General features: G+C 47.6%; 1 long non-coding RNA gene and 1 pseudogene across 1 annotated transcript in view; both read left to right on the plus strand.

The window, feature by feature from the left end:
* Nucleotides 1-14313, plus strand: part of LOC118531626 (uncharacterized) — a 70124-nt gene that overhangs the window by 27977 nt on the left and 27834 nt on the right. The gene's annotated exons all lie outside the window — the stretch shown is intronic.
* On the plus strand, nt 6113-8889 carry LOC118531621 (dnaJ homolog subfamily C member 14 pseudogene; annotated as a pseudogene).

The raw sequence follows: 14313 nt of genomic DNA on the forward strand, positions 1-14313 counted from the left end.
CATCCAGTTCATCAGAACTTAGAGGTCGAAACCTGTGTTTAATACTCCCCTCCCCCCACCCACACACACACTGGGGCAAAAAGGAATGTGTGGCCACAGTGACCCAACTAGTAAGTGCTAGAACCAGGCTTTGAACTCCAACTATCCGGGTTCAGGTCTGTGTGCTTAACCACCGTACCGTACTGTGTCTCAAATACTAACTGTGTGTGTGGATTTTTTGGGTTTTTTTTAAAGATGTATTTATCTGTCAGAGAGCGAGCACAAGCAGGGGGAGTGGCAGGCAGAAGGAGAAGCAGGCTCCCCACTGAGCAGGGAGCCCGGTGCGGGACTGGATCCCAGGACCCTGGGGTCATGACCTGAGCCGAAGGCAGACGCTTAACGACTGAGCCACCCAGGCATCCCCAATTGTGTTGAAAAGAAAGTAATATCTGGGGACTTTAGAGCCTGGGGCTAGTGGGCAGACAGGTCCCAGAGAGAAATAAAATCTAGGAGAAAAGAGGGAGGAAGTTGGAGTGAGAACTAATTTCAAAACCAGATCTCCCAAGGCCAAGCAAGCCCCGTGCCCACACCCCTGGGTCAGGCCGACTCTTTGTCTCCTAAATGACTTTCCTTTTCAAAATTTGCAATGGTTATTCATTGAGTATTATCATTTCTACCAGAGATGTAAAGGAGTTTTATGCTATAATACTAGCTAATTAGGTCTTGTAAACAAGAGGCAGAATGACTTCTCACCCAAGAGGGCATATTTATTTCTACTATGTAATTTTACCAATGAGATCAATCAGGGGTTCCTAAAAGCGCCGCCTAATAGTCTGAATTATGTTTTTATCCAATAAATAAATATAAAACGCTCCTGTACTAAAAGATATAAAGATTTTATCTTAGCCAACATAAGTCAGTACAAACCAGGGCTCCCGGAAGCAAACTTGTGTCCTCTCTGTTGAATAATAGAGGAACTAGGCCTTTAGTTCTGATTCCCCCAAAAGAGGTGTTGATACGTATCCACAGGGCTGTGTGAACTCATCACACTTCAGCCCTGCACACCCAGCCCTGGGCACGTGGCTAAGATAAGCCAAGACCCCCAGCGTGGCAGAGCGTTAGGTATTTTGCAAGGTTAGACTTTTTCTGCCCACAGGAAGCTCTGCGTCCATAAAACTTGCACCATGGCTTGCTTAAACACGATCATAACGCCTTAAAACATTGCGGGTCATATCTCAGACATGGTCCAGTCCACCCTCTCCCATGGGAGGAAGTTAGGGCGAGGGATCTGCTTGACTAATTCGAGGCCCCAGAGTGTGGGGCGGACACCCAGGCTGGAGGTATGGGTGTGGCAGGCTTCGAGAAAACCAAGGGAGGAGGCAACCAGAAAAGAGCAAAGCGGTGGGAGGAGTGCTCCAAAAGGTGGAAGGAAAACCAGGAGGGGCCGGGGGCCTGAAAACGAGGGGAAGTACACATTTAAAGCAGCTGCTAATGCCATTAGGTGTGACAGAAGGCGAGAAAAAACAAAGGACAGACCCACTGGATGTGGCAGCCAGGATGTCAGGGATCTTTCAGCCCAGTTGTGGGGACTGAATCAGACCTTAAGGGCTCCGTGAGTGAGTGGGGGGTGAGTAAGTGGACACACAGTCAGAGGGCTGCTTCTGAGAAGCGTGGCTGTGGGGAAAGGCAGTAAGGAGGGAAGATGGAAAGGTCCAGGGACAGGAGACACTAAACGCTGTGCGTGGTGATCCTCCAGCTTGTGATCTGAAAGACTCTAGGGAGGCCCCAGGTCTGCCTAAACTTCTGTCCCCGGTAAAAGTGCCCTAGTGCCCCTACTTTCCCTTTCTCTGTGGCAGGAAAATACTGCAGGTATTTTTCTTCTTATCAAATTTATAAGGAGCGGGGTAGGGGGATTATCACAAGCAGACTCCCTGCTGAGGGTGGAGCCGGACAGGGGGCTCGATCTCACGACCCTGAGATCATGACCTGAGCCGAAATCAAAAGTCAAATTCTTAACCGACTGAGCCACCCAGGCATCCCTGAAGGGAATTATCTCTAAACCAAGACTATCCAAGAGTACTTTCTGATCCTAGCAAATGACCACACAGACGTCCCTAATGGTTCCTAATTTGGCATTTTGACACAACCACTGATCGATTGGGGGGATAATTTATTCTCTCCAGAAGCTGGCTGTAAACCCTGACAACCATTTTTCAAGGACTGCTGTTGTTTAGTTAACACACCCTGCCTGTTACCCCAAATCTACAACATCTGGGTGTTCTCCACCGGCCTGGAAGGGAATAAAATCCGGGGCACTTGGGGGAGGTCACGGGATGCCAAATGAATGGTGCACTGGTGTTCGTCTTCTCAGAAGTGACAGAGAGAGGGCTGAGAAGAAGCCCAGACCACACGGGCACGGGCTGGCGGTGAAGTTAGGGACTGGACACTTAGTGACCCCCGTCCCTCATCCAGTGGCAACAAGTACATTCATCCGATACCAACTGCACGCCAGGTGCTTTCCTAAACACTTGACACATGTCCGCTCCCAACAACCTATGAGACGGATACAGTGTCTCTATTTAACTGACAAGGAAACCAACCTTCAAAGAGAGGAAGGAATTTATCAGGTGTCACACACTAGTAAGTTCCAGAACCAAGATTATGAGCCAGACCTGCCTGCCTTGAAATTCCTGGGCTTCACCGCTCTCGCAGACGCGGATTAAACAAGTCTGGTCTAGCTGTTCGTTCTGAAGATTAGATGAGATCATGACTAAAAGGGCTGTGAAAACTTCAACGAGGAAGAGCAAACCCTCCTGACTGGTCTCCTTTGGGCACCAACAGCGAGTACATATTGTCCAACCTGAGTGGCAGCATCCACGCGGTCGGGGGATCCTGGGGAGGCCCACGTTTTCAGGCCACTGACCAAGTGTGCCACACCCATCAGGGCCCACGGCAAGTTTTATGAGTAAAGGGAGCATCTTGTTGTCTCTCTGGTTAGCACAACGTCCTTTCCTCATCTCACCGGGGGGAGAGGAATAGTGGGTGACCTGGCTAGCTAGTTCCCAAGGGCCACGGGTAGGCAATGCGGGGGTCTGCTAGCCTCAAGCTGCCTCAGCTGTATCCTAAGGGATTTGGCTGGGGTGGGGGGGGAGGCACGTGTAGGTGTTTCGACCCAGCCCTCTATAAAAGTTGTGGAATTAATTCCAGAACGCTCTTGGCCCAGCTCTTCACTTGGCTGACTCATTATTCAGGTCCCTCAGCTCAAATGTCTTTCTGTAAAGTAGCCCCCTCCCATCCCTCTGTTTTATTTTCCTCATCTCTATTCTTTTTTTTTTAAAGATTTTATTTATTCATTTGAGAGAGAGAGACAGACAGAGCACACAAGCAGGGGGAGAGGCAGAGGGAGAAGCAGACTGCCCGCTGAGCAGGGAACCTGATGTGGGGATCGATCCCAGGACCTGGAGATCATGACCCAAGCCAAAGGCAGACGCTTAACCATCTGAACCACCCAGGCGCCCCTCTTCATCTCTATTCTTAAAAATTACCTTTTTGTTTGTTTGGGGTATTATCCATTTTCCACACTCTCTCCCCACAGCCCCTAAAGAAAATAGAGATTTGTTGTATTTCCTGCACCTAAAATAGTATCTTGTACCTCATAGTACTCGGTGTATTTGCTGGATGGATAGATGGACGGACTGATGGACAGATGAGATTGTAAAATGGTGCTCCCCCCTGGGCTGCTCCTTTGTGCTCAGATCCAGGGACATGCTCTTTCACTGAGGATATGGCTGGTTCAGGACAAGCTAAGCTACCATAAGCACAGGGTAGGAGAGAGGGGTTTTGCTTCCTAAAGCTTGCCCGTGAAGGATACTGCAATACGGCAGGTGGAGAATGGCAAAGGGGAGCCGCCCTTTGTGCTTGCTGGCACGGTAAGGGCTGGGCAGGAGAAGAGACTGGTACGGAGGTGAGGATCCATCAAGGAAAGGCCATGAATGCCCAGACAAGGAGTTTGGACGTATCTCAGAAGAAATGGGGAGCTCTCAAGGCCAAGGCGATGCAAGCACCTTCTGGCTTCCAACCGTGGGCATAACGCAAAGGGAATAATGACACGTGTGACAAAGCAGGATCATTAGCCATGACTTCAGCCACTGCTCATCACTGAGAGGCCAGGCTTGTCACCCCTGTTCTAGACTCCCAGGTACGGGGCAAAGTGCTATGAAGACAGGGATGCCAATTAACGATTTGGCTCCTGGTGAAAAATAACACATTTCTTAAATACCAAGCCTCTAGCAGTATGTGTAAATAGATTATGCCTGTGATATATACCAACATCACAGATTTTAAAAAATTGATTAATGGCGATTTTTAGTAAAAGTCATTAGTACTACACATTCTTTTCACTCCTTTTCAGCTTTGAGGTAATAATGCATCTGATAGTAGTGATTCTTAGGAAAAATTTCTGGCCAGGTAATCAATTCAATGGCTATGCGTTATGCTTTGCATTTTCACTGAAATATGCCCAACCTATTTTAGGCTCTTCAAAATTGGAATCTGTTCCTAAAAATGTGAATGTTCAGTAAAGAGTCAAATAAACATGTATTTATTTTTAAGGATTTATTTATTTGAGAGAGAGAGAAAGCGCGCTTACGAGCGGGGGGGGCGGGCCACAGGAAGAGGAAGAATCTCAAGCAGACTCTCCGCTGAGCACAGAGCCTGACCTGGGGCTCCATCCCAAGACCCTGAGATCATGACCTGAGTTGAAATCAAGAACCAGAGGCTTAACAGACTGAGTCACCCAGGCGCCCTGAGCCAAATCAGCATTTAAATTACATTATTGAAAATTATTGCTATAGGGGCGCCTGGGTGGCTCAGTCGTTAAGCGTCTGCCTTCGGCTCAGGTCATGATCCCAGGGTCCTGGGATCGAGTCCCACATCGGGCTCCCTGCTCGACAGGAAGCCTGCTTCTCCCCTCCCACTCCCCCTGCTTGTGTTCCTGCTCTCGCTACCTCTCTCTCTGTCAAATAAATAAAATCTTTAAAAAAAAAAAAAAAAGAAAATTATTGCTATAGTATCTGAAATTCTTAATAAAAATGTAACAGCAATCCAACCGGTTTTAAGGGTTAACTTGCTTCAAGCTTATGCACTCCTTGCTTGCTGACTTAAGTCCCTGTGATCTGTAGCAGAACTTTCTTTGAGATTTGCAGACCACTGGCCTAGAGGACTGAAGGACCAGACCTCCCGGAAGATGAGGCCTGACTGCATTCCAAACCAGCTGCCCGAGACGCTAGCACGTCTGTCCATGGTCATGCTGACATACACCTAACGGCCCAGGCACCTGCTTCTCCTGTGCATGGCCACCCTCCCTTTCCCGGGGTCTTCCCCTTTAAATGCGCCCCTCCCCCCTGCACCCCTGCGGACAGGGAAGATGGTCTATGAGACATCACTCCACCCTCTTCCCAGGTTGCCAGTTTCCTGAAGAAAGCAACTTTCCCTTCCCACCGTCGTTTGTCTCTTGAGTATTGCTTTTCCAGCGGTGAGCAGCCAAAACTGGGTTCAGAACCGGTTCTCTGTCAGGTAACAAAAATGCCAGAAAACCTCTCTTTAGGGAGAAAGGGATACTGTACATATGGAGAAAGGCTGGATCCCATATTATAATCACTTGAGAAACGTAAAAATCCTGAAGCTCCATCACACTGGAGGCCAATTATATTCCAGGCCAATTGAATTCAAATTTCTGGGGGGTGGGGCCTGAGCATCAGTAGTTTTTAAAGCTCCCAGGGGTCCCCCAGGTGGCTTGTGGATCTGGGGCAACCCCAAATATAGGATCACCTGGAGAGATTTTTTTTTTAAAGATTTAATTTATTTGTGAGAGACAGTGAGCAAGTGAGAGAGATTACGAGAAAGGAGCCTGGGATCATGACCTGAGCCGAAGGCAGATGCTTAACCGACTGAGCTACCCAGGCGCCGCCCTGGAGAGATTTTTAAAAATATTGACGCTGGGCCCCCTCTCCAGAGATTCTGACCCAACTGATCTGCAGAGGGGCTGTATGCAGGTGCGTCTACTCTGCAGCCAGGATTGAGACGCTCTGGCCTAAAGCTGCTTCCTTAATTAAATTAGTCCAGACCAGGCGTGAGCGGGAGGCGGAGCCGGGGGAGCTGCTCTCTTAGCTCCCCCTGGCCCTAGGCCCAGCTGCTCGAGGGGGAGGAGTTACCGCCGCTCTTCGGGCATCAGGACTTATCATGATGGCTGTGACCTAAAATCCTCAGGAAGCCCCGGGGTCATGGCCCAGAAGCACCCCGGAGAAGGAGGGTTGTGTGGAGCCCACCACAGTGGTGGTGCCTCCTTCAGGACTTTAGGATCCTCTGTGGACCCTGAAATACTTTCATTCTCAGGACTCAGGGACTCAGCGGGGCCTGCTCCTAATGGTACCCGCTGCCTCACAGAGCACTCTAGTCCTAAGTACACACAGCCCCCAAACCCAGCCCACTGGTCGGATCCAAGCCATGGCCCCCCAAGGGGTCCAGGACCCCCTAGGGATGGAGAGGACCCTGACCAGAGTGAGGCATCTTCAGAAGAAGAGTCAGGAGTGGACCAGGAACTCTCAAGAGAGAATGAGGCTGGGTACCAGGAGGATGGGAACCCTTCTTTTCTTTCCATTCCATCTGCTTGCCACTGCCAGGGAAGCCCTGGAATCCCTGAAGGGCCTCACTCTGAGGGAGGAGATAGCTCTTCTAGCAACTTTTGCCACCATTGTACCTCTCCAGTTTTGGGGGAAGATGAAGAGTTGGAAGAGGAATATGATGATGAGGAACCTCTTAAGTTCCCCAGTGATTTTTCACGTGTGCCCAGCGCGAAGAAACCGCCACCCCGGCGACAGCGACACCGCATCCCGGCCAAGGAGGATACTCGGGAGGGTGGACGCAGAGATCCCAGGTCCCCTGGCCGACATCGGCTGGGCCGGAAAAGAAGTCAGGCAGATAAGCGCAGAGGCCTGGGATTATGGGGAGCAGAGGAACTGTGTCAGCTTGGACAGGCAGGCTTCTGGTGGCTGATTGAACTGCTGGTATTGGTGGGAGAGTACGTGGAAACTTGTGGCCATCTCATCTATGCATGCAGGCAGCTGAAAGGCAGTGATCTGGACCTTTTTCGAGTCTGGCTGGGAGTCTGGGCAGGGCGGCTGGGGGGCTGGGCCCAGGTGATGTTCCAGTTTCTGAGCCAAGGATGTTACTATGGGGCAGGGCTGTTCACCCGTTTTCTTAGGCTACTGGGTGCTTTGCTGCTTCTGCCTCTGGCCCTCTTGTTGGGCTGTCTGCAGTTGGGCTGGCGGTTTCTGGTGGGACTGGGTGACCGGTTAGGCTGGAGGGGTAAAGCCACTTGGCTCTTTTCTTGGCTGGATTTTCCCACCTTGCAGCATTGCCTGATTCTGCTGAGAGAGAGCAGGCCATGGCAGCAGTTGGTAAAAATGTTCCAGTGGGGTTGGCTGGAGTTGCCTTGGGTCAAGCCAAGGACTAACAGGCAGGGGAATGCACCTGTAGCGGGTGGTCGCTACTGCCAGCCTGAGGAGGAAGTGGCTTGACTCTTGACCATGGCTGGGGTTCCTGAGGATGAGCTAAACCCTTTCCATGTGTTGGGGGTTGAAGCCACAGCATCTGATGTTGAACTGAAGAAGGCCTATAGGCAGCTGGCAGTGATGGTTCATCCTGACAAAAATCATCATCCCCGGGCAGAGGAGGACTTCAAGGTTTTGCGGGCGGCTTGGGACATTGTCAGCAACCCTGAAAGGCGGAAGGAGTATGAAATGAAACGAATGGCAGAGAATGAGCTGAGCCGTTCAGTGAATGAGTTTCTGTCCAAGCTGCAGGATGACCTCAAAGAGGCAATGAATGCTATGATGTGCAGCCGATGCCAGGGAAAGCATAGGAGGTTTGCAATGGACCAGGAACCTAAGAGTGCCAGATACTGTGCTGAGCGTAATAGGCTGCATCCTGCTGAGGAAGGAGACTTTTGGGCAGAGTCAAGCATGTTGGGCCTCAAGATCACCTATTTTGCACTGATGAATGGAAAGGTGTATGACATCACAGAGTGGGCTGGATGCCAGCGTGTGGGAATCTCCCCAGATACCCACAGAGTCCCCTATCACATCTCATTTGGTTCTCGGATTCCAGGCACCAGTGGGCGGCAGAGAGCAACCCCAGATGCCCCTCCTGCTGACCTTCAGGATTTCTTGAGCCGGATCTCTCAAGTACCCCCAAGCCAGATGTCCAATGGGAACTTCTTTGCAGCTCCTCAGCCTGGCCCTGGGGCCACTGCAGCCTCTAAGCCCAACAGCACAGTACCCAAGGGAGAAGCCAAACCGAAGCGGCAGAAGAAAGTGAGGAGGCCCTTCCAACGTTGACACCCCTTCTCTTCTTTCCTCAGATCAACGTCAGGGAGTCAAAAGGGCTGTGTGTAGCACAGGATGGAGTTTTGACTTGTTTATTTTTAAATATTTAAAAAAGGGAAAATTTTAAGCCCAAATTGTTCACTCAGTACTTGTAGGAAGCCCCGGAACCACTCTCCCTCCTCCACCAGCACCTAGGAACTGAATCTTGTCTTCTGACAATACCAAAGAAATAGGGGGTGGCTAGAGCAAAGAACCTAGAGCCCGGACCTGGGCTGGACAATATCTCCCACGGTAGTGTGTGAACTGGTATTTCCCTGGGGTCTGTATGCCTTTGTCTTTTGCTTCTAGAGCAGATGACACTTTCCCCCCTCTTTTTAAACTACGAGTCTATCTTATAATTTCTTGACCTATTTCAGGAGGGAGCCCCCTCCTTTACCCCAACATACTAGTTAAAAGAAAACAAGAAAGCATGTAGCCCTAATTATAGGAGATTATACATAGAGTTCAGAGAGTGGGAACTTTGCATTTTTCCTGACATTCACCTTGTGGGTAATCACCCAACTTCATGCTTGTTGCTGCAGGGATGGCCAAAACTAATACTTTTTAAAAAAGCAGACTCATGCCCTCTGCCCTTGGGTGAGGGGGAAGGATAAGGGGGCTCCCAGAAGCCCCCTTCTGATCCAAAAAAAAAAAAAAAATTAGTCCAGACCAATGAACCAGTCTTGAATAGTCCCCCACATCCTCCAGTTTTCTCCTGCTGCTTTCTGTAGTCAACCATGCTAGGGTAGGGTGAAGCCACTTTTTTCCCTTGGAATTTATATGTGGATTAAAACCAGCACCACGTCAGCTGTCAGCTAGGTATACCTTTGTGCATTTAGACCTTTCTTACCTTTGGGGCGCAGCCCTTTGGAAAGCTAACTCCTTGGTTTGCTCGTGGCTCTCAGACGTGCAAAGGAAGACAAATAGGATAACACCAACAAATCAACCCGATTCCTTCATCTGAACTCAGGAAGCTTTTAAAAATCCTGATGCCCCGGGGCGCCTGGGTGGCTCAGTCGTTAAGCGTCTGCCTTCGGCTCAGGTCATGATCCCAGGGTCCTGGGATCGAGCCCCACATCGGGCTCCATGCTCAGCAGGAAGCCTGCTTCTCCCTCTCTCACTCCCACTGCTTGTGTTCCCTCTCTCACTGTGTCTGTCTCTGTCAAATAAATAAATAAAATCTTTAAAAAAAAAAAAAAAAAAAAAATCCTGATGCCCCGTCACACCACAGGCCAATTATAGTCCAGGCCTCTCCAGCCTCAGAATTCCACAGAACTTCCCACTGGGCTCACTCGCCATTCACCTGGGGTACAGTTAGCTAGGCATGCGGTGAAGGGTGGCCTGAACAATGCAGGCGTGTAGCGATCCCCCAAAATGGGAGGTTGTGGGTGAGGATGAATGAAGAGGGGGTGGGGCGCAGAATTCGAGGATGTTCACACCATGTGCAGTATAAGGAACGATCTCTCAACCACCCGGGCTGCTAGGGAAGTGAAGCAGTTTTCCTGAGGCCAGAAAGTGGATGGCCAGGCCTGGATGCAAAGCCAGGGGTCTAGGAATCCGAAGCGGTTTAGTTTTCTCTGAGTTGTGGGCATCATGTTGAAATAGGTCCACAGTCGGCTTATTTGAAACCTCTGGGGCCAGAGTGCCTTGAAATTTAGAATTGGGGGGGGTTGGCTTTGGGAAGGTATATAAATTAATATTTCTGCAGCAAAACAGGTTAATATTTTCACTAAAGGAGTCAAGACGCCTCAGATCAGGTTGTTAGGGTTTTCTGAACTTCTGGGGTTTTGGGAGTTGCAGATAAATCGTAGAGATGAGGGGTGCCTGGGTGGCTCAGTCGGTTAGACGTCTGCCTTCGGCTCAGGTCATGATCCTGGGGTTCTGGGATCGAGCCTCGCATCGGACTCCCTGCTCAGCGGAAAGCCTGCTTTTCCCTCTATCCCCTGCTCATGCTCTATCTCTTGCTTATCTCTCTCTCTCAAATAAATAAATAAATTCTTTAAAAAAAAAGGGCGATGAACATCAAAGGAAAGAAATATATGTATGTAGTAAACATTTGTTGGATGGTGAGTATTGAGAGAATTGAGACATTCTGCAAAGCTCTGGACACTTGTAACCTTAACAATAACCTTGCAAGATAAGTACTATTACTACCTCCATTTTCCAAATAAGGAAACTGAGGCACGGGTGGGTTAAGTAACTTGCCTAAAATCACCCAAATCCATTCATTTGTTCAGTCTCAGTTTCTTTCTTTTTTTTCAAAGATTTTATTTGAGAGAGAGAAGGAGAGAGTGAGCATGCGCAGGGGGAGGGGGAGAGGGAGAAGCAGACTCCCCGCTGAGCAGGGAGCCCGACACAGGGCAGGATCCCAGGACCCTGGGATCACGACCTGAGCTGAGGGTAGACACTTAACTGACTAAGCCACCCAGGTGCCCCAGTTCAGTCCCAGTTTCAACTAAAATCTTACAGCTAAAAATTTTTAGAGAATGATTGTTTTTTTCTTACTGAATGGTGGAGTATTTCCAGAGGGACTGGGAGGCACTGGGCTTTGATCTGAAAGTTTTGGCTCTGTAGCTTTAAATATGCCACTTCTTTGGTGTTATCTTGTTTTCGTGGCAGCCAATCCACACAAAACAGCTGCAGGTTCTCCCCTCTGAGCGCCCTTAGAAGCCTTGGGAAATTCAAGGGAAAACTCATGGTTGATTCAATTCATTCATTTGCTGCTTGTTGAACACCCACAAAGTACTGGCACTTTACCAGAGTTAGATCCACTTCTGATAAAGCGGAGCAGTGTGTGAACTTCTACTAAAGCTGTATTGTAAAGTCAAAGTCAGATGACTGAGGAAGGCTTTTCCTTAATAATGAGACTCCACATGTAGATGCAGAGCTTGGCCATAAGCAGTGTGTTCTGCCTCCTGCGTGACTCAGTTTCCCCTGGAAGGATAACCTTTGCCTTCCTAAAGTAATCTAACGAAATTCACAGGAGTGCTTTCCTGCTAGTGTGCCTATTACATTTTAGAATACACTTTAAATACTCTGAGTGACTGATTAGAAAAGCACCGATGTTCTAATAACTATTGAAATAGAAAGTCTTAAACTGCACGATCATTCAAAATGCTGGAAGAACAACGTGCTTTCGTGTTTAGTGATTAATTAACCTTTCACTTTTGCCCCTTTAGAACTTAAAACTATTGCGTAAAACATACAAATAACCCTAGCTGTCATGCATCTATTTGGTGATTGACTGAATTTTATTATTTCAGAAATTTAGTTAGTTTTTTTCTAATTTAATTTTCAGGATTTATTTTTGAGCTTACGAAAACAGTCCAAAATTGACTGTTGTTTGTCCATAAATGTGTTTTTAAAAAAATATGATGCCATCTTAAGAGTAATTTTATTATGCTTGGGTAATGAAAATATCGAGATAATGAAATCTAATGGAAAAAAGGCTTTATCTATAGAAATTTATTCTATGGGCAACTTTGAACAAATTTATTCTTAAAAAAAAAAATAGATTAAGTGCTCTTATGCTGGCTTGGCTTGCCCTACAAGTCTGCCACTTTCTGCTTCATAAGGCTCCCCCTGGTGTTTCATAAAGTCCAACTTTACCCAATTCTTTTAAGTGCTTTTAATTATCCTAAAGAGCTATCCATTGATGCCCCATCAATTATTACCAAAGCTGGAACATTTGGCCAAATTTTGAAAAATACTAGGCACATAGTAATTCCTCAACAAATGTTTGCTGAATGGATTAGGAGGATATTCCTACCAACCTCACACCAGAAACCAGGCAATCAAGGCAGGAAGAAGTAACTTAGCTCTAAACACTTACCTACTGGCTGTGGGACCTCGGGCAAGTCCCATTATTTCCTTTATTTATTGATTCAGCAAACTTTCCTTGATCATTAATCCATGCCAGGCACCATCCCCCAACTCCCACCTCCCTCCTGGGTACTGGGGACACAAGAGTGACAAGACAGGTATGGTTCCTGCCTTCATGGACCTTATAAACTGAGAGGATCTCAAACTTGATATGCATGAGAATCGCCAATAGGACTTGTTAAAAAAAGGAGGCTGGGCCCCACCCCCAGATTTTCTGATTCAATACGTCTAAGTTTGGGTCTGATAATTTGTATTTCTAACAAGTTCCCAGATGATGATGATGCTGGCCTGGAAACCCTACTTTGAGAACCACTGCTCTAAGAGGACTAGAGTCACAAGAGTACAAGTGCTTTGAGAAGCAGTCTATGGGGACAGAGAACGTTTCCCCAGACACAGCAGATTTAGTCAATTCTAAGACTTTAATATCTCTGAAATTGGGATATAGTAACTACTGACCATTCTTTTCCACATTTTAAGATCTCCAAAATCAAAACGCGTTTGATGAAATCCTGTAACAACATTGAAGCAGACACAGCAATCGAGGCAATGCAGTATGGGCACAAGGATAGACACAGATAGATGGATGAGAATGGAGAGTCCAGAAATGGATACCCACGTCTACGGTCAACTGATCTTCAACAAGAATGTTAAAACCAATCAATGGGGGAAAGAATGGTCTTCTCAACAAACAGTGCTGGGATAAAACATGGAAAAAAAATGAAATTAGGGGTGTCTGGGTGTCTTGGTGGGTTGAGCGTCTGCCTTTGGCTCGGGTCGGGATCCCGGGGTCCAGGGATTGAGTCCCGCATTGGGCTCCCTGCTCGGCGGGGGGGGGGGGGGGGGGGGGGGGGGGGAGCCTGCTTCTCCCTCTGCCTCTCTCTCTCTCACAAATAAATAAATAAAATCTTAAAAAAAAAAAAAAGAATGAAGTTAAACCCTATCCCTTCCCATATGCAAAAAATTAACTCAAAGTGTATCAAAGACCTAAGTGTAAGAGGTACAACTATAAAACTTCTAGATGAAAATATAGAGGTGAGTCTTCATGATCTTGGATTTGGCAAAGGATTCTTATAAACAACCAAAAGCATAAGCAACAAAAGTAAAACATAGGTAAATTAGATTTCATCAAAATTAAAAACTTTTGTGTTCAGGAGGGGAGAAAATATTTGAAAATCCTGTAATCTGGTAAGGGAATTGAATCTGGAATACGTAAAGAACTCTCACGACTAAAAAATTAAAAGACAGCCTAATTTTAAAAATGGGCGAGGGGTCTGAACAGACATTTCTCCACAGAAGATCTACAGATGGCCAAAAAGCACATGACAAGATGCTCAACATGCTCAGGGCTGGTGGTGAGAGGCAAGAGGGGGAGAGAGGGTAGTGATAGATAAAGAGCATAGGACTTATTTTTGAAGTTATGAAAATGCTCCAAAAATTGGTGATAGTTGCACATACCTGTAACTTTACTAAAAAAACCGCTGCCCCGTGTACTTTGAATGGGTGAGTTGTGGTATGTGAATTATGTCTCTATTGAGAGCTATTTAGAGGCACCTAGGTAGCTTAGTTGGTTAAGTGTCGGACTGTTCAGATTTTGGCTCAGGTCATGATCTGAGGGTCATGAGATCGAGTCCCATGTCAGGCTCTGCACTCAGCGGGGAGTGATTCTCTCTCTCCCTCTCCCTCTGCCCTGCCCCCTGCTTGTGTGCTCTCTCTAAAATAAAATAAAATAAATAAAATAACACACACACACACACACACACACACACACACACACACACACTCCATACAAGCAGATCCCTGAAGGATGGAGGACAGGTAACCAGGCAGAAAGTGGAGGTAGGGAGGCAATTGGAAGGAGGGAGCAGAGAAGGAGAGAAAAGGAAGGAAGTCCCAGGCTGAGCGAAATGTGTTTGCACAAAGGCCTGGAGAACATGGAGCATTCAAGAAATGAAAAGAATTTTGATAGGGTTGGCAAATGTTCTCTTTAAGGGAGAGAGGGCAAGAATTACAATAGTGGGGCCGGCTGCAA

The sequence above is a fragment of the Halichoerus grypus genome, chromosome 9, assembly GCF_964656455.1.
Source record: "Halichoerus grypus chromosome 9, mHalGry1.hap1.1, whole genome shotgun sequence".
In the NCBI taxonomy this organism is placed as follows: Eukaryota; Metazoa; Chordata; class Mammalia; order Carnivora; family Phocidae; genus Halichoerus; species Halichoerus grypus.